Source organism: Puma concolor, chromosome A3, assembly GCF_028749965.1.
Source record: "Puma concolor isolate L17-30 chromosome A3, mPumCon1.1.hap2, whole genome shotgun sequence".
Classification (NCBI taxonomy): Eukaryota; Metazoa; Chordata; class Mammalia; order Carnivora; family Felidae; genus Puma; species Puma concolor.
The window spans coordinates 36036584-36057191 of record NC_141669.1 but is presented as its reverse complement, the minus strand read 5'-3'; the positions used below and the strand labels follow the sequence as shown (position 1 = coordinate 36057191).

General features: G+C 47.0%; 1 long non-coding RNA gene across 1 annotated transcript; it reads right to left on the bottom strand.

The window, feature by feature from the left end:
• Positions 1-11071: 11071 nt before the first annotated feature.
• On the bottom strand, positions 11072-13455 carry LOC147582365 (uncharacterized). The gene is made up of 2 exons (XR_015248701.1): positions 13337-13455; positions 11072-11803 (listed from the first exon to the last, which is right to left on the bottom strand). It is a non-coding gene; the product is annotated as an uncharacterized LOC147582365 (long non-coding RNA).
• Positions 13456-20608: the final 7153 nt, after the last annotated feature.

Below are 20608 nucleotides of genomic sequence, written 5' to 3'. Positions count from 1 at the left end.
CTTCCTTCCAGTGTCCAGTAATGTGTTCCTCATTTCTGAGATTTCATCAGAATGGGCTTTAACATCCATATTTCTAGTATGCACCTCAAAACCGTCAGACTCAACCTGTTACCCAGTTCCAAAGATGCGTCCACATTTTAAGGTTATTTGTTAGAGCAGCACCCCTCTCCTAGGTACCCAAATCTGCTTGAGGGTGCCATTACAAAATACTGTAGACTGGGGGGCTCAACAGAAATTAATTTCTCATAGTTCTAGAGGCTGGGAAGACCAAGACCAAGGTGCCAGCTGATTTGGTTTCTGGTAAGAGGGTTCTCTTCCTCGCTTGTAGATGGCCATCTTTTTGCCATGTCCTCACAGCCTTTCCTCCGTGCGTGCATGTGGTGTGGAAAGAATCCTCTCTTCCTGTTCTCACAGGGCTACCAATCCTATCAGCTTAAGACCCCATACTTACGACCTCATTTAATCTCAACCTTCTAAAAGCCCTTTCTCTAGTCACCCATGGGTGGGGGGCGGTTAGAGCTTCAACATGAATTGGTGGTTTTGGAGTGGTTGACATATAATTCAGCCCATAGTAATTTTCTCTCTGTTCTTCAGGTTGGGTATTTTCTCTCTTCAACTTCACTGATTCTTTCTCTGCCCCTTGCAGCCTGATGTTGAGTCCATCACTGGGTTTTATTTCAGGTATATTTTTCTGTTCCATTTGATTTTCTGTATTCTGTGTTTTTGTTTTTGTTTTTTCCCGAGGCTTTTTAAAATGCGTGTCAAGCATGTTTGTAATTGTCCATTGAGGCATTTTATGATGGCTGTTTTCAAATATTTATCAGGTAATTCTAGCAGCTGTATCGTTTCAGTGTTGGCATCTGTGAGTTACCTTCTGCAAGTGCAGATTTTCCTGGTTCTGTGGGTGATGGTGATTTTCAGTTGAACTCTGGACATTTTGAGTGTTACCAGACTCTGTATCCTGTTCAAAGCTTCTGTTTGGACAGGCTTCCTCTGACACCGCTCTGGTGAAGAAAGGGCTGAGGGGAGACTGCCTTGTTACTATAAGTTGGTGTTGGAAATGCAGGTTCATCGGCCTCTACTGACACCTGGATCGGGGTCCTCACTACTGCTAGGTAGGGGTGGGAGTTACAACTCCCCACTAGGCCTCTACTGACACCAACCCAGTAAAGAAGGGGAGAAATATCTTGTCTCTGGGTAGAATTGGAGGCCTACTCTCCCCACAGTGTCTCCAATGACACTGCCAGGGTGGAATGGGGAAGGGGTTGGTTTTGAAAATTCTGTCCCTGACTTGACCCTCTCTGACACCAATGTGGTATGTGTGAGGAGCCTATCACAGACCGGAGAGGGTAGAAGTGTAGGCTCCCCATTTGGTCTTTAGTGTTTGGCTGGAGTAGGATGGGTATGGTCTAAAAATTGCCTGTCTTGCTAGGCCATTCCTTTCCTCCTCCTTTGTCTAGAAAGAACAGACTTTTCTTGGGCCCTTTTTGGCCTGTGCCCATTGACATTTCTCAGTTGCCAGCTTCGTCAGAATCTGATCTGGGATAAATGAAGCAAAACAAAACAAAACAAAAACCACAACCGAAGGAACTCAGTGCTGTGTTGTTCTCCAGGTCTTGAAGAAGGACCAGTCTGTACTCTCTCCACCTTTCAGAATCATCTTATGTGGTTTTATACATAATATCCATACTCTAGAGAAATAGGGGAAAATACTACTACATGTCCCATGACATCCTTTCATTTGACACCAAAATCACAGGTCAAGTTGTCAAAGCCTTGTGGTATAGACAGGTCATCTGCAACCAGTTAGGATTAAGGACCAAGAGGAATGCTTACTTGTTCCTCAACTGTAAGTTGGCAAGTTGGTAGGTAGAAACTACCAGGCTGCAAGCTTCATCTACCTTTTAGGGAACTATAGTTTTTAAGTTGAAACACTAGTATTTAATTGTAGATTACAAATTTCAGAAGGAAAGATAGATATGACTAAGAATATAAACTATAGGGTTAATTTTTTTATTTATATTTGTTCCAAGAGCATGTAAAAACCACTGGAGAATTTACTTAAGAATTTTGGTGGTGTTTTTCTATTATGTATTATCTATTTGTAGATATCTGTTCATTTTTATTTGGTACATAACACGGGATATCATAGAGAACCAACAAAATAAAGAATGAAAATCATTGGGATTTGGGACAAATCACTTCATCCTTTTAAATCTGTTTCCTCATTTGTATGTTTTTAAAAATGTAATACCTCCTTCAGAGTGGCTAGATTATATAGATAATGGATGCAAAGTGACTTGCAAGCTATCAAGTGCTACATAACTATTAGGTATTGTTGATGTAATCATTTGTGACATGTCCATCATGTATGCTTTATGATGGTGTAGCCCAATAAAAATGACGATGAATATGTCAATGTGTCAAAAATGACGATGGAATGTGTCTTTTTATCTTTTTTAAAAAATAAGTTTTCTTAAACAGTAGTAAAGTCTGCATCTTTTGAGATGATCATATGGTTTCCTTTCATCTCTTAAGGTGGTAAATGACTTATTTACTTATTTAATTAATTTTTATTTAAAATGTTTTTTTTTAGGGGCGCCTGGGTGGCTCAGTCGGTTAAGCGTCCGACTTCAGCTCAGGTCACGATCTCACGGTCCGTGAGTTCGAGACCCGCGTCAGGCTCTGGGCTGATGGCTCAGAGCCTGGAGCCTGCTTCCGATTCTGTGTCTCCCTCTCTCTCTGCCCCTCCCCAGTTCATGCTCTGTCTCTCTCTGTCCCAAAAATAAATAAACGTTAAAAAAAAATTTTTTTTTAATAAATAAATAAATAAATAATTATTTTTTTTATTTTTTTATTTTAAAGAGAGAGAGCACTAGTGGGGCAAAGGGGCAGAGGGAGAGAGAGAGAATCCCAAGCCGACTCTGACGCGGCGTGGAGCCCAGCATGGGGCCCGATCCCACAATTCTGGGATCATGACCTGAGCTAAACTCAACCAACTGAGTCATCCAGGCACCCCAATGTAGTAAGTTACAATGATAGATTTTCTAATGTCAAAGAATACTTGCATTCTTGGGATTATCCAATTTCATGATTTTTCCCACTTCTGGAAGAGTTTGTGTTCCTTGAATGTTTAGTTGCATTCACCTAGTTAACTGGATTTATTACGTGTGGAGTGTGTACCTTGGTTGGTTTTAGGGGCTATTCAGATCTTCTATTTTTTTTCTTATTTAGATTTTTCTATTTCTGAAATTAAAAAAAAAATTTTAATGTTTATTTTTAAGAGAGAGACAGAGTGCGAGCAAGGGAAGGGCAGAGTGGAGAGAGGGAGGGAGACAGACTCCTAAGCAGCCTCCAGGCTCTGAGCTGTCAGCATGGAGCCCGATGCAGGCTTGAACTCAAACTGTGAGATCATGACCTGAGCTGAAGTCGGACGCTTAACCTACTGAGTCACCCAGGCACCCCACTATTTCTAAAATTTTTTAATTGCATTTTTCTAAAAAAAAAAAATTATTTATTTTTTTAAGTTTATTTATTTTTGAGAGAGAGACAGAGGGTGAGCAGGGGAGGGGCAGAGAAAGAGGGAGACAGAAAATCTCAAGAAGGCCTCGCACTGTCAGCACAGAGACTGATGCGGGGCTCGAACTCACAAAACCGTGAGATCATGACCTGAACCAAAACCAAGAGTAGGACACTTGACCGGCTAAGCCACATAGGTGACCCTAAATTTTTTTTTTTTTTTTTGCCATTAAGTTGTTCAAATATTTTTACAGTATTTTGTTTAAAATCCCTGTTTTACTATGCTATGTCTTCTTTTTCATTCCTGGAAATGCTTATCCATAGTCTCTTTTTCTCTTGCTTGTGTTTCCAGAGGTTTGCCAATTTTACTAGTCTTTTAAAAGGACTAGTTTTGGGACTTTGGGGATTTTAACTGTATAAAGAAGTATCCGTTACATAAATAAAATTCACCCATTTCAAGTGTCCGGTGAGTTTTACAGATGTAATATCCATTTAACCACCACTATAATTGTGTGTGTGGGTTTATAGTACGGTTTCTTCCTTCTCTGTCTCCCCCGTCAATTTCATTGACTTTTTTTTTTTTTAATTTTTTTTTTCAACGTTTTTATTTATTTTTGGGACAGAAAGAGACAGAGCATAAACGGGGGAGGGGCAGAGAGAGAGGGAGACACAGAATCGGAAACAGGCTCCAGGCTCCGAGCCATCAGCCCAGAGCCTGACGCGGGGCTCGAACTCACGGACCGCGAGATCGTGACCTGGCTGAAGTCGGACGCTTAACCGACTGCGCCACCCAGGCGCCCCAATTTCATTGACTTTTTAATAACCCAACTCTTAGTTTCATTGATTTTTTTCTATTGTTTACCTATTCTCAAGTTCATTTGTTTCTGTCTAATCTTTATAGGTCATGGGCAGAGAGACGGAGAGAAGATGCTGACCTGGGGTTCTGCCTTTATTGGGGTCTGAGGGTTGGGTGCCTAGGATTTCTCGGGTTCACTCTTTGGTGAATTTGAAACATAAGAGCAGGACTTAGGGCACAGGATGGGGAAAGTGGGGTCACTCCAGCTGTCAGTTATGTTACCCAGGGCTTTCTGAAAGGGGAAAATGGATCTCTCACCCCGTTGTTTTACCAGTAACTGTCACACAGCTGGCAATATGTGTATTCGAGATGGATGTCTCTGCAATGGATGCTTGGCTATCAAAAGCTTAATGTCGGACCCTTAGACTACAGTTGGTTTTCCAAAAATATTCCTTCTAGCTCCTTGCTTCTTACAAAATGGTTGGTTAGGAATATCCAATGCGGATATTTTGCTTATCTCTATTGCTGGATCATGTCTCTCTTTACTCCTAGAAATAGAATCATTAGTGTCTTTCTTTTCAATTTAATTGTATTTAAAAAAAATCTTTTTTAACATTTATTTATTATTTTTTAGAGACAGAGTGAGACAGAGCATGAGCGGGGGGGGGGGGGGGGGGCAGAGAGCAAAGGAGACACAGGATCCAAAGCAGGCTCCAGGCTCCGAGCTGTCAGCACAGAGCCCGATGCGGCGCTTGAATCCACGGACCATGAGATCATGACCTGAGCTGAACGAAGTTGGACGCTGAACCGACTGAGCCACCCAGGCACCGCTTTTTAATTTTATTTTTAAAGTTTATTTATTTATTTTGAGAGAGACAGAGAGCGCAAGTAGGGAAAGGGCAGACAGAGACAGAGACAGAGACAGAGACAACTCCAAGCAGGATCCGTGCTGCCAGTGCAGAGCCTGACGCAGGGCTCAAACTCATGAAACCGTGAGATTGTGACCTGAGCTGAAACCAAGAGTCAGATGCTTCACGCCTGAGCAACCCAGGCACCCTGAGTCTTTAAATACAATCAGATTTGAGAGCCCATTCCAGAACCCCTGGAACAAATTCAGGAAACTTATCCTTAAAATTCTGTTTTTTCCAGAACCACTGTTGGTACCAAATTCTGTATCAGTCAGGGTTCTCCAGAGACACACAACCAATAAGATATATATATAATCTATTGGATAAATAGTGATATTTATTACAAGGAATTGGCTCATGCATTTATGGAGACTGAAGTCCCATGACCTGTTGTCTGCAAGCTGAGGGCTCAGGAAAGCTGGTAGAATAAATTCCAGCCCAAGCCCACAAGCCTGAGAACCCAGAGCACAGAGGACAGAAGAAGACCCAGTGTGTCAGCTCAACAGTCAGTCAGGGGGAGCCAATTCAACCCTCTGGCTTTTGGCTCTATTTAGTCCGATAACATATTGGATGATGCCCACCCACACCGCGGAGGGCCCTCTGATTTACTCAGCCCCTCGATTCGAACACTAATCTCTTCTGGAAACGCTCTCACAGAGACATGCACAAATAATGCTTAACAAGATATTTGGGCATCCCCGGCCCTGTCAAGTTAACCATCACAGGGACACCTGGGTGGCTCAGTCGGTCGAGCTTCTGACTCTTGATTGTAGCTCAGGTCGTGATCTCACATTTGTTAGTCTCCAGGCTGAGCATGGAGCCTGCTTGGGATTCTCTCTCTGCTTCTCTCTCTCTTTCTCTCTCTCTCTCTCAAAATAAATACATTTTGAGATGTAAAATAAAAACATTAAAGAAGTATTTATAAAAATTAACCGTCACGCTAATATGTTTTTATATTATACCAGTCTTGCACTTTCTTTTTGCCTGTTCCCCTCTTCTTTCTTGTTTTCTTTCGGATTGATTAACAAATTTTAGTTTTTACCTTACAGGTTTGAAATGTACCTACTCTTTCCATTCTTTTTCATGGTTATTGTTAACATTTTAACAAGCTGAATTATATTAAAGCATGCTTAATTCATACTCTTATTCAATTTCATTGTAATTCCTCCAAAGATAGTAAGGACCTTGGGATATTTTAGCTTCAATCACTCCTGTCTCGGTTAGTTATTGGTGCATAGCAAAGCATTCTAAAATTTAGTGGCTTCGGGGCACTTGGGTGGCTAGATCGGTTAAGCGTCCGCATGATCTCATGGTTCATGGGTTCAAGCCCCGCATCGGGCTCTGTGCTGCCAGCTCGGAGCCTGGAGGCTGCTTTGGATTCTGTGTCTCCCTCTCTCTCTGCCCCTCCCCTCTCCCACTCTGCCTCTCTGGCAAAAATAAATAAACATTAAAAAAATTTTTTAAATAAAATTTAGTGGTTTAAAACAACAGCTACATATGATTCCTCATGAATCTGCAGGTCAGCTGGATGGTGCTGCTGATCTGATCTCAGTGTCTACAGTCAAGGGATGGGTTGGCTGTGTGGCTGGTTGGTGGAGGATGGCCTCGGATGGGATGTCTCTGCTCTCCTCCCTCCTATTCCAGGGGGCTAGCTCAGACATGCTCTCCTAGTGGCAGAGGTCCAAGAGAATAAAGGCACGCAAGGCCATTTGAAGCCTCCGCTCAAATTTAGCGCACCAAAACTTTCAGCACATTCTACTGGCCAAAGCAGGTCACAAGGCTGGCCTGGATTCAAGAGGAGGGGAAAACAGACTCGACCTCTGCATTAAGGGAGCTGAACAATCACATTACAAAGGGTGTGGACACAGGGAGGGGCGAAGAACTGGGTCAGTCTTTGCAATCGATATACCGCACTGACCGCCCCATCCTAAGTGTTGTTTTTACAAGTACTAACATGATCACTGTTTTATACAATCAGTGTTTGTTTGGATTTGCCCACATGTTTATCTCTATTCCTTCTTGCATTCCAGAAGACCTTCCTTCCGGAGGCATTTTCTTTCTTCCTGAATGACATCTTCTAGAGGTTACTCTGGTGAGGATCCGCGGATGGCAAATACACAGATCCATGTAACCACCGGCCAGCTTTAGGTCAACATACAGAACATGTCCATTATTCCAGAAGGCTCCTTCTTGCCTCCTCTTCCCAGTCAATCCACCCCATCCCACCTCGTCTTCCCAGAGTCTCACCTCCCTGTCCCCAGAGGTAATTGCTGCTTTGGTTTCTACTATCCTTGACTAGTTTTACCTGTTTTTGATCATCGTTTTAAAAAAATCATATAATCTGGCTTCCTCACTCCACATTTTGTGTAATCCAACCATCTTGCACGTATCAGCAATTTGTTGTCTTTCACTAATGGTATAAATTCTGTTGTATGAATATACGGCAGTTTGTTTATCTGTCCTACCGTTGATGGATATTTGACTTGTTTCCAGTTAGGGACCATTATGAATACAACTGTTATGGACATTCGTGGTAAGCATATGTCTTTCTCTTGGAAATAGATACTTGGGAGTGAATTCCTGTGTCATGGAGAAGGCATATATTTAACTTTAGAAGATAATGTCAAATGGCGCCCAAATGACTTTAGCAATTTACAACACCTCTATCAGCAAAGTATGAGAGTTCCAGTTTTTCAACACTTTATAATTTTAGTCTTTTAAATTTTAATTGCCTGGTTCACGGGTAGTAGTCTCTCATGGTGGTTTTCATTTTCATTGTTCTGAGAACTAATGATATTGATCACTTTTTCAAATGCTAATTGTACATTTGGATATCTACTTTTTATGTTTTTTTAATTTTTTAATTTTTTAATATGAAATTTATTGTCAAATTGGTTTCCATACAACACCCAGTGCTCATCCCAAAAGGTCCCCTCCTCAATACCCATCACCCACCCTCCCCTCCCTCCCACCCCTCATCAACCCTCAGTTTGTTCTCAGTTTTTAAGAGTCTCTTATGGAAACAATTTGACAATAAATTTCATATTTTTTTTTATTTTTTATTTATTTTTTTTTCAACGTTTTTTATTTATTTTTGGGACAGAGAGAGACAGAGCATGAACGGGGGAGGGGCAGAGAGAGAGGGAGACACAGAATCGGAAACAGGCTCCAGGCTCCGAGCCATCAGCCCAGAGCCTGACGCAGGGCTCGAACTCACGGACCGCGAGATCGTGACCTGGCTGAAGTCGGACGCTTAACCGACTGCGCCACCCAGGCGCCCCTCATATATTTTTTTTTAAAAAAAGAGTCTCTTATGCTTTGGCTCTCTCCCTCTCTAACCTCTTGGTCTTTTTTCTTCCCCTCCCCCATAGACTTCTGTTAAGTTTCTCAGGATCCACATAAGAGTGAAAACATATGGTATCTGTCTTTCTCTGTATGGCTTATTTCACTTAGCATAACACTCTCCAGTTCTATCCACGTGGCTACAAAGGGCCATATTTCATTCTTTCTCATTGCCACGTTGGGTATCTACTTTTTAGAAGGTGACTACTCAAATCTTCTGTCCATTTAAAATAATTCTTTTTTTCCCTAAATTTTTGTTTGTTTATTTATTTATTTATTTATTTATTTATTTATTTTGAGCGAGAGAGAGAGAGAGAGAGAGTGAAAGAGAAGGACAGAGAGAGAGAATCCCAGGCAGGCTCCACGCTGCCAGTTCAGAGCCTGACATGGGGCTCGAAATCACAGACTGTGAGAGAGTGACCTGAGCAGAAACCAAGAGTCAGATGCTTAACTGACTGAGCCACCCAGCACCCCTCAAATAATTCTATCTTTTTGATTCATTTGTGGGAGTTCTTGGTATGTTCTTGACACAAGTCCTTTGTAAGATATTTGTACTGAGAATTTTATCTCTCATCATTTTGTTATGACAAAATGTAGATAAGTGGGAGCCCTTCAGGCTGGCCCCTCTATCCTTTCCTTTGAGTATGCCCTTGTTTTCTGACTTAGCAGGAGGTTCCCGGCTCATTTTATTCTTTCTTTTTTTAAAAATGTTTATTTATTTTTGAGAGAGAGACACACAGAGCATGAGCAGGGGAGGGGCAGAGAGAGAGGGAGACACAGGATCCGAAGTAGGCTCCAGGCTCCGAGCTGTCAGCATAGACCCCGACGTGGGGCTCAAACTCACAGACCGTGAGATCATGACCTGAGCCAAAGCCAGACACTTAACTGAGTGAGCCACTCAGGTGCCCCTCATTTTATTCTTTCCTTGCACCAAATCTGGAATCAGCCATTCTCCAAGGATCCTTGGTTCCTTTTAGTGAGAAGTGATGTATTTTTTTTTTTTATTTTATGGTTTTGACATCTGGAGGTAGCTGTTACATTCTTATGAGTAGACATATTATGCTTTAATCAAGTGTTTCCATTTCAAAGTGTGGTGAGTTTTATAGAACATCTGCTTCACCTAATGCTGACGCAATAGTTTATATGAAGGCTTATTCTATGTGAGCTGCCTTGTTTTGCAGCTCCCATAGAATTGGACTCCTTTAGAAATCGAACTTTAGAAATAAAAGGAAATACTGCAGGTGGGAAGGTAACAATTCTACCACCACTTTGGAAAATGGTTTGGCAGTGTCTCATAAAGATAAATATATACCGGGGCGCCTGGGTGGCGCAGTCGGTTAAGCGTCCGACTTCAGCCAGGTCACGATCTCGCGGTCCGTGAGTTCGAGCCCCGCGTCAGGCTCTGGGCTGATGGTTCGGAGCCTGGAGCCTGTTTCCGATTCTGTGTCTCCCTCTCTCTCTGCCCCTCCCCCGTTCATGCTCTGTCTCTCTCTGTCCCAAAAAAAAAAATAAATAAATAAATAAAAACGTTGAAGAAAAAAAAAATTAAAAAAAAAAAAGATAAATATATACCTACCCACTGACCCAAAAAGCTGACTCTTGAGTACTTGCCCAAGATGTGAAAACATTTGTTCCAAAAAAGACTTCCACAGAATGTTCCTCGTATGTAGGCTGTTCTTGTAGCCAACAGTAGAAACAGCCCAGATGCCCATCAGCAGTATAATGGAAAGACAAATTATGCAATATTCACACAATGGATTATATTACTCTACAATAAAAAGAACGAGTTCCTGAACGAGTGCTGACTGTGATTCTATGTACATGGAACTCTAGAAAAGATAAAACTGGTCCCTAGTGACAGACAATAGAAGAGTCACTGCCTCTTAGAGGAGAGGCACAAGGGAATTTTCTAGGGTGGTGAAAATGTTCCTTATCTCAATGGAGGTATAGATTACACGGTGCGTATCTGTTTGTCAAAATGGTACAGTTAAGATTTATCCATCCAGTATATATAAAATGTCTAAATATATGTGAGTGTGTGTGTGTGTGTGTGTGTGTGTGTGCACGTGCGTGTGCATGTGATTCATGTCTCTGGGTTTAAAAAGAAATAAAAAGGAAGGAAGGAAATACTAATTGCCTGGCAAAGGCTTAGAGTTAGCTGAGTAGATGGCATTAATTTAACTTCAGGGGAACACTTGGTGAAGGGGGGGCGGGCAGGAGATCTCTGCAGTGTTGCTGGACTCCAGTATGCTGCTGTCTAGGAGCTCTGCCTTCCAGTTTTGTGCTTTTAAGGATTTATTGGCCTTTTAATAACCGCCTTGTAGTTCCCCTAGGCTTCACCAGGTGGCAGTGCTGCACCAGTCATCTGAGTGCCCAGGAGGGGTCCCTAGAAATCCCAGTGCTCTCTGGAGCCGCTAAAGAGAACTGGTTTCCTTATGTCATCATCATAATCCACTTTTGAATAGATGGCATGAGTCACCTCGGTCGCCTATTCACTTCACCAGCCTTGGCTGAAAACGACTTTTATCTTTTTCCAAAAATTAGCATCTAGGGTGCAAATGTGCCACCACAGCAGGTATTCAAGAGAATGTGCTTAGGGCCCTGTTGAAAGCTAGGCTGGAGAAGAGTTCCCCAAATACTGAAATGTCATCTCCCAGAGTGGCTGACTTGTGGCATAGTCCCCTTGGAGGAGTTTGGAGAAGTCTAAATGATTTCCCTCCGACGGTTCCCCTTTCACAGAGCCATGCCACGATGATTTTCGATGTATTAATGAGCCCCAGGTTCCGATGATAATGACCAACATTTGTTGAACATTTGCCACGTGGCAGGAACGACTTCAAGTGCTGAATATTCATCACATCACCTCCTCTTTAGGAGGTATGAATACACCAAGTTTCCAAGCGAAGAAACGGATTAAAAGGGGTTCTGTGATATCCCAGTGCAAGTAAATATGAAGCTGGGAGCCCCTGGCGATGGGACTCCAGGGTTACAAGCAAGGCAAGGGGACCTGGGACTCTCCTGGTCTGGCGGCCAAGTAAAACCACAGGAGACGTGTTTTGGCTGACATTTCCAGGATGGTATTTTGCTTTTCATGTCTTCATAACTCCGGAGTGACTTCACCGGTTCAGTGTTTGTCGGTCTTAGTACATCCCATGGATTTTGCTGACATTTGATCCGGGACGTCCAGCTTGTCTGCTTCAAAAGAAAATAAGATGGCTTGTCTCTTTAGAAGCCTTGTCTGCAGAGAAACAAGAAAAAGGATTCTATTTTCTTGTCATTGTCTAGCACATCTTTGTACCCTGATCCCTACAATAGCTCCTACTAATTTAGGTTTGCTCCTTTTTTATTTTTAAGCGAACGGAGTTGCAGAAATATTCCTCCATTCAGCCGTGTTCCCAGCATGGTGGTGGACGTCTAATAGGTGCTCAGTGAAGGTTTGTGGACTGAACGGTCTTTTGAACTCTTGGAAAAATGCACCTGAAATTATTTTTTGGTTCCAATTTCAGTTTGCCTCATTATGTGGCATATCCTGTTCTCTGTTGGACTAATTGTTTTGGAAAGATGCACTTTCCCCAGGGACAACTTCAAGTCACATTCAGAATCTTTGGTTTGAGTTTTTGGAAGCACACCTTTATCCAAGGTTTCTTATAAGGATTCCAAATTATAGCTCTTTGTTTCAGCCTTACACACACACACACACGCACACACAAGTTTTAAATATTTTGTTCCTTTTTTAAAAAACATACTTATTTCTAGAAGAGTGCAAGTAGGGGAGGGGCAGAGAGAGGGGGACCGAGGATCCCAAGCAGGCTCTGAGCTGACAACAATGAGCCCAATGTGGGGCTCGAATTCATGAACTGCGAGATCATGACCTGAGCTGAAGTCAGATGCTCAACTAATTGAGCCACCCCGAGGCCCCTTCCTTCCTTTTCAATACACCCATTTACTCAGCTTGGGACAGGCTGCTTCTAACTGACACCTGTGGGCACTCTGTACTCCTGCAGCTTGGACAGGACAGGGAGCCCACACACTGGCTTGTCACCCAGTCTCCCATTGGGTCGGGTCTGGAAAGTTGTTACCATAGAAACAAGCAGAGGTCTCAGGATAGGGGAGGAGATCATGACCTGTGGTGGGGAGATGGCTCTGACCCCAGCTTGTTGGATGGGAAGAGGAAGGCATTATGGAAAGTGCTCTGGAGAAGGTGCTGAGGGGGTCTTTGGACCCCCCAAATAGAGGTTCTGTGTTGCCGTTCCTTCTGTGCATAGAGGTGAAACCTGAGACCCCTTGCCTAAAAATGCTTAACACAGGGAACCACAGGAGGCTTAACCACAGAGAACCACAAGAGGGCACTTGGGTCATGACACGGCATGTCCCGTGGCAGAGAGATACAGGCATGACAGAAGGGCATGTTGGGGCCGAGACATCTTCAGGGTGGCTGTGTCTTGTCTGGGGATAGAAGGGTGTGGCACTGGAGATAACAGTTGGTTGTGAGAGGGTTTCATGTGAAGACGTGGGAGAACCCCTGGTCCATCTGGTGGCTGTATTTAGCTAGGATAGTCTAGGTTATGTTTCAGGAAGAGATTAACTACAGATCTCAGTGCCTCGTCTCCATGTCTCTGCCAAGCGGCCCAGGGATCCAGGCTGATGGACGTCCCACCATCTTGTAACCTCGCCATCCCGCTGTGCGGCTTCAGCATCCCCATGCAAGGGGAGCAGAGAGTTGTGGGACCTCACACGTGCTCTGCTGTGCTTTGGCCAGGGGCTAACTCACCTCACCTCTGCTTCCGGCCTGTCCACCGGGATCCATCGCATGGCCCCAACCCCACCTCAAGGGAGGCTGGGAAAGGCAGTCTTCCTCCGCCTTGGGGAGAGGAGGCTGAACTGGGGCTGGGTGAACACGGAACACTGTCTGTCATAGCATTTAACAAACACTGGGGGGGGGGGGGGCAGAACTTTATTAGGGGGCACAAGTAGCCCTGAGGTGTTTTAAGTGGGGGAGCGTTGTGATCCAGTGGGGCCATCTGTGGGCCGCTGTTCATGGCGGTGCTGCTCCTGGAAGGCCGTCCCCGGCCTTCGGCTGACACGGAGGTGCAGAGGCCCGGGGCTGCTCCACGATGCGGCCGTGCTGCTGAATCCCAAGGATTTTCCGCCAGAGGGGATGCCAGCTGTGCCCACCCACCGACCTGAAGCAGAAACCGTCTCTCCCCGAAAGTTTCCAGGGTGCTCCCAGCTGCCTGACGTCTCCCCAGGAAGAGCTGCTTGAGCCTCCCTATCAGAGCTTCGGTGTGGAGAAGTGTGGAGTCCTTGAGCCAACCCTGGAGCGTCTGCCTCCAGTGTGCATGCCCGGATCCTGCTCCTTCCGGGGGGCTCCCAACAAACTAGAGTTGGGGCGTCCTTCTTCCTGCTGCCCTGCTCTGCCTTCCTGCCCTTGACCTCCCGCTGCCTGCTGACACTTGCAGCCCCCTGTCGGGTGCCTTGGTATCTGCACTCACCTAAGCCCTGCTTTGCTCAGCCTGCTTCCTCCCCTTGGTGCCAAAGCTGGTGGGCCACGGGCCACCTTGTTGCTTCACACTGACCTTGGATTAAGTGTGTACCTGGACCCCATGCTTCCTGCCTGGTCCCTGGTTTAGCCTAGGTCCTTGGTTCCAGCTTATTCCCTCCCGGGGAATCCCATCCTGCTGACACCCACGATCCCCATGTATCACACTTCTTTTTTTTTTTTTTTTTTTTTTTTTCAACGTTTATTTTATTTTTGGGACAGAGAGAGACAGAGCATGAACGGGGGAGGGGCAGAGAGAGAGGGAGACACAGAATGGGAAGCAGGCTCCAGGCTCCGAGCCATCAGCCCAGAGCCCGACACGGGGCTCGAACTCCCGGACCGCGAGATCGTGACCTGGCTGAAGTCGGACGCTTAACCGACTGCGCCACCCAGGCGCCCCTCCATGTATCACACTTCTAAAGGGACCAACCTGCATCCGGGCCCAGCGCCTTCTTCACCCGGGTGTTCTCCTGGCCTGGCCATCGAGGGGAGTCTGTTTCCTCAGATGGCAGTAATTTATCCCATGGGACACCCCGCTGGGATGTCCCAACGCCTTCCACCAATGCCTTGATGTTCTCAGTCTCTCGGGTTTCATCCTCCGACTCTCTGTTTAATACTTTCACTCCTGGGGCGTCTGGGTGGCTCAGTCGGTTAAGTGTCCGACTCTCGATCTCGGCTCAAGTCATGATCTCTCAGCTTGGGACATCAAGCCCCACGTCGGGCTGTGTACTCGCAGCTTAGAGCCTTCTTGGGATTCTCTCTCTCTCTGCACTTCCCCCGGTTGTGCGAGCGCTCTCTCTCTCACACACACTCTCTCTAAATAAATAGATAATCTCAATTTTAAAAGAAAGAATACTTTCCCCACTTTGGGACTTTTGGGTTCCCCACTGTAGAACGTGTACATGTATGGGGCAGGTAGATGTAATACGTTTCTCCACAGGTTAAAGGAAAAGAGCCACACTTTCTGAACTGTGTGCTCAGTGGAAAAAAAAAAAGCCATCTGTAGTCAAATGTCCTTGAAATACTCAGGGGGCAGTGAAGGCTGGATCCATCCAGTGTCCCACTTCCCTTCTCCCTAAGCCACAGAACCCTGGCTTTATTCCAGCAGATTGCCCAGCCCAAAGAGCATGTTTCCCAATCTCCCTATAGCTACGTGTGGCCTTATGATCAAGCTCTGGGCGATGAAATGTACATTCAAGGTCTGGAAGTGACTTCTAGGAAGGCTGCTTAGAGGAAGGTGGTGCCTCATCCAGAAGGGGTATCAACCCGTCCAGGCCATCCCCCAGCCTGGAGTGTGAATGTGATGGCTGGACCTCCAGCCGCCATCTGTACCATGAAGCAATCCCAAGGGTAGAAGTAAACAAAACAGAGAAGGAGCCTGTGTTATTGTTGCTTCTTGGAACCGCCGGGTTAGCCCTGAATGGCCAACCTCCAGTCTTATTTCATGCGAGAATGCCTACTGTTATTTTAGATTTTCTGAATATTCAACAGAATCTAATCCTAACAGATACACCTGACATAGGAAAAAAAGAAAGAAAACAAAACAAAACACCTCCGTCTGGGGGAGTCAGAGTTCACATCAGCGAATTAAAGACAGTGAGAAGCTTTACAATTAAAAAAACCTATCGGAGGCAAAATTCCAATGATGTCCCCTGAAGATTCTTGTCCCTTGGTTATTCAAATACTGTTCTGTGATGTGATGGGGCTTTGCAGATGTAATTAGGGTTACCAATCAGCTGGCTCTCAAGGAGGCAATCCAGGAACATCCAGGTGGGCCCCAATGGGTCCCTAATCACAGTCTAGGAAACAGACAAGTCGGCCAGAGAGCAGGGAGATAAGGTGGAAGAGGCAAGAGAAAAACAACAGGGAAGTCAGAGGGATTTCAAGTGTGAGAAGGATCGGATGCACGGTTGCTGGCTGAGGGGCAGAGGGGCCCACATACAGGGAGCTGAGAGCAGCTTCGAGAAGCAGAGGGCGGCCCCGGCTGACAGCCAGCACAGCAACGGCGACCCCAGGTAAAGGCACTGCTCCAATCGTCCAGTTATGTCATCATTATTTTCACACGTTTGTTTATCTTTGAGAGAGGGAGAGAGGGAGCGAGCAAGTGCTCACAGGAGGAGCAGAGAGAGGAGGAGGCGGAGGATCCAAAGCAGAGCCTTGGCTTTGTTCTCAGTCTCAGAGAGACTGACGGCACAGAGCCCGGAGGGGGCTCCAACTCACGGAACAGTGAGATAGGACCTGAGCTGAAGTTGGGCGCCCAACCGACTGAGCCACCCAGGCACCCCTTATTGTGTTGATTTTGAAGCCCTTCCCTCACCGTCCTCTACGTTGGAAGAACCAACTGAAGCAAGGCGGGGACCTCACTGCTCTGGTCACTTGTCTGTCTTCCTGCTGGCACGTTAGCCCATCCCCAAGAGCTCTCTTGTGGCCCCACTGGGGACCCAGGCAACCCCGGAGGCTGCCCGGACCTTGTCGGGGAGCTCTCTACATCTCCAAACATTCTGGGGACAGGTGTGTGTCCCCAAATCCCAGCTACTCGCAACTAACTGAAAGCTTCCCCAAAGCTTCTCGGGCCTTTCTGAGGCCCAGGCTCCTCCCCGTGACCCACTGCTTCCTGCCCCTCATACCCCGAAATAGCTGAGGGACCCAGCTCTCTCCCTACACCTCCTTCCCACGTATCGCTCCCAGACCTGTACTGATCTGGTCCCCCAAGCCTGACACAGAGGGACCTGCCTATGGTGCATGGGAAAGGTGGGGTTGGAGATGGCCACAGGCAGGAGTGGAATCCTGACACCCTACTCCATGCCCCCGCAGGAAACTTCAGGAGTGCGTGAGGTGGGGGTGCCCCTGCCCTTCAGGATAAGGGCTGCTCTCCTGGAGCGGGGCTAGGTCTGCCCATGGCAGTGGCTCTCAGTCCACCTGGCCCATCAGAACCCGTGGGGAGCTCACGAAAGCTGCATATACCTGAAACCTGGCCCTGGAGAGTCACATTTAGGGGGGTGCAACAGGTGATTTCGGTGGGCAGCCGAATCAAGGCTCCCTTAACTGCTAGCTGTGTGCAAGGCCTTTATCTCTGCTCTCTCCCTGTTCTTGCTTGAGCAGCAAGTTTTGTGCTCAGATGACAGCTCCCTTACAGCCCACCAGAAACCTGTTTTCCAAACTGAAGTTTTGGGGACTTGCATCTTAACGGGAAAAGAAAGTCTCCCGTGGGAATGAAGAGTTTTGCCTTTGTCCCTGTTCCTCAAAGGCTGGCTCTTCTTGGGGCGCCTGGGTGGCTCAGTCGGTTAAGCGGCCGACTTCGGCTCAGGTCACGATCTCGTGGTCCATGAGTTCAAGCCCCGCGTCGGGCTCTGTGCTGACAGCTCAGAGCCTGGAGCCTGTTTCGGATTCTGTGTCTCCCTCCCTCTGACCCTCCCCTGTTCGTGCTCTGTCTCTCTCTGTCTCAAAAATAAATGTTAGGAAAAAAAAATTTTTTTTAAAGCTGGCTTTTCTTTGGGTAAGGGTTTGTGGTTCAGAAGCCCCTCCCACAGTCTGATGATGCCTCCTTACATCTTAGGGACACAGACTGGTGTATAATTCACACACACCCCCCCCCCCCCCCCGCGCTCTGGGGAGTGTGCATATTTAACGTTTTGTGCACCTGTGATTCAGTTAACAGTACTTGTGCATCGGATAAAGGCATTGCATGACACTTGTCACTACAAGCCTCTCATTTTGGATTTGGCCTTCTCTAATGAAATGGGGCTGAGAGCAGCGTTCTTATCGTAGGTCACCCAGGGAGCAAAGACCTTTCCTTTCAAAGAGACCCAGAAAAGCAACTGTCCATTTGCTTCCTTCATACAACACCCTGCCTCCTGGGAGAATACTTCTGAGGGGCTGGCTGTGGGGATGCAGGCGTGCCTGTGACCTCTGGGTGTCAAGGTGTTCCTACGTCCTCTCCCACGGCCTAGGGGGACCCTGGACACATTTTGCCCCATCCTCGGACTGGGAATGCACCAGCTGCATGAGACAGGGAACCAGAGCCCCTCTGTTTGGAACAGAGCCCCGGGAGGGCTGGTCTAGACTCCTCTCGTCCTTCAGTGGCTGTGACAGAGGCTTGGTGGCCAGGTCCGTAGAGGCTCAGAGAATGCAGGTGAGAAGTGGTGGGAGGAGACAGGCAGGGCAAGTCCCCAGCTGCTTTCAGTGGGAAAGACCAGAATCCAATGGAGGCTTTCCCCTGCCCTTCCTGGCCCTCCTCCTGACCCTCAGGTGGTCCTGTCCTGGACACAGGTGGCTTCTCACGGCTTGCTGCTCTGGCCCTACCTCATCTGGTCTTGGCTGTCTAAAGCTCCAGAGCGGGGCTGAGCAGCACAGGACAATGCCCCTGGGCCTCTGCAGCGCGACCTTTGACCTCTCAGGCTGTCTAGCCTTACAAAGCCATCTTAGATATCAGGCCTCATTACTGACATATGCTAACTTGTGGCCAGCTGACCCATTACGGTCTTTTTGTTTCCACAAACAGTTATGAAGCTAGGAATCTGTTTGTGAATTGGCCGCCACATTTCTCCTGCTTCCATTTCATGCTGCAAGCTAGAACCCACCGTTCCAGTGGATCGAGATTCTTTCGACAGCTCATTCCATCAACAGGATCATGCACCTATCCTCCTGGTTTTGTGTAGTCAGCGTTGAGCAAGAGGGACAGGTTCTGACCCGACAGACCACCTGAAACTCTCCCACAGAGGAGAATATTGTTTATCGACCCTCCTGACACCATGCAGTTCAGTCTCCTGATTGTGGTTGGGTGGGCTCGTCTTTCAGGCCTAGCCCCCCCTCTTCCAGGCCTGCACTCATGAGGAGCCTCTGCTACTACATCTCCTGTCCTTCCAGAGCCTTCTCAAGGGGACAAGGGGTGGAGCCAGTTTTTTCTAGCTGCAGTGTAAACTCTACTTAAGGCGTTTGCCATGGTGCTCCTGGGCATCTGGGCAGGACATGCCAAAAAGGAGACTTGGGGGTCAGACAGAGCTCCTGAGAGTCTGGCTGATGGTGTTGTCACGAGCACCCAGGATGAAGAAATGGACACATGGCACCTCCAAATGTTCCCTCAAAGAGGGAACATTAATAACCTTCCTTTGCACTTAATGTGGTGACCGGAAGAGACTGGACTACAGAGGATGTTACGATAGGGCCAGCAGCTCATTTCCAACACATGTCTGTTTCGTTCCTAAGTCAGGCTCTAGAAGGGGCATGACCTGCCTCTATGATACTCCTGGACAACACGAGACCCCAGATTGCCCCGAGGTTCTGCAAACCAGACTCAGTCTTCTCCCCAAGTGCCATGGGTTGAGGAGGGAGCAGATGTCAGTGCCAGATGTGGCCTGGGCCCTGACCTTGAGATAAGCCCTTGCCCCTGGCCTTGGAGAGAACAGGTAGCCAAGGAGGCTGTGAGTAATGAGGAAGAGGATGCTGGGTACCCTTGAGGAGGTCTGGCCTGAGCCTCCTAATCGACAAAGAGACCTCCTAATCGACAAAGAGACCAACGGGTCTTGAGAACACGGTGACCCTCTCGTTTCAAGGGGACTCACCTGGCCATGCAGAGAGTGCATGGCCTGCCCGGGGGGGGGCCTGGGCTGCAAGGACTGAAGTCTTCAGCTGACCTGAATCCTTCCTAAGCAAGTCCTTCTGGAGAGTCTATTCGGTACGGGGTTGCTTCCTTTAGAAGTTCACCCTGTAACAGCAGACCAGAGTGCAGCCATCTCCATGTGCCCGGGCCCCTGCCGTCCTGACTCCCACTACTTCTGACCAAGCTGCCTGTCCTGAAATACCTGCTGCCTCTGGGGTGTGGCCGTGCCCAGGCGCCCATGCTGAAAGCTGCACCTGGCCTGCAGTCATTATCACAGGGACACTAGACGCTTTGCTGAAAACCCCACATGCTCCCTGTGGCCTCTCTTCAGGCTGCACACCATCCTTAATGCTCGGCAAGGCTCACGAAGATGTTCCCAGGGACGTGCCACTCACCCAAGAGACCCCTCCCCTTCCCAGTCACCCCACCCCTTCCTTGCCCGCTTTACTCACCTCCATGCACGCACAGAATTTCAGCTTGGGGACTCTTCCATCTATTCTTAAATCACATTCACTTGCAGACTCTCTGGCTGATATAGAATGTCTTATCTTTACATGTTTTGAAATCTGCTTTCCTCAAGTCTAGGGAAACATTTATGGAGAATACTTTGTACCCTGGGTTCTGTGCTTGAGCCTGGGGCCAGGGTGGAGGGGGAGAATATGAGGGTGAATAAAATACAACTTCTATGTTGGGGTGACAGACTCATGACCAGGAAATATGGGCCAGCCTGAAGGGACCCCCAACTGAGCCTGGCTGAGGAGTCCGGGAGCCTCCCAGAGAGGATGACCATTGAGCCACGTCTTTTTTTTTTTTTAAGTTGATTTATTTTTGAGAGAGAGAGACAGAAGCAGAGCATGAGTGGGGAAGGGACAGAATCTGAAGTGGCCTCCAGGCTCTGAGCTCTC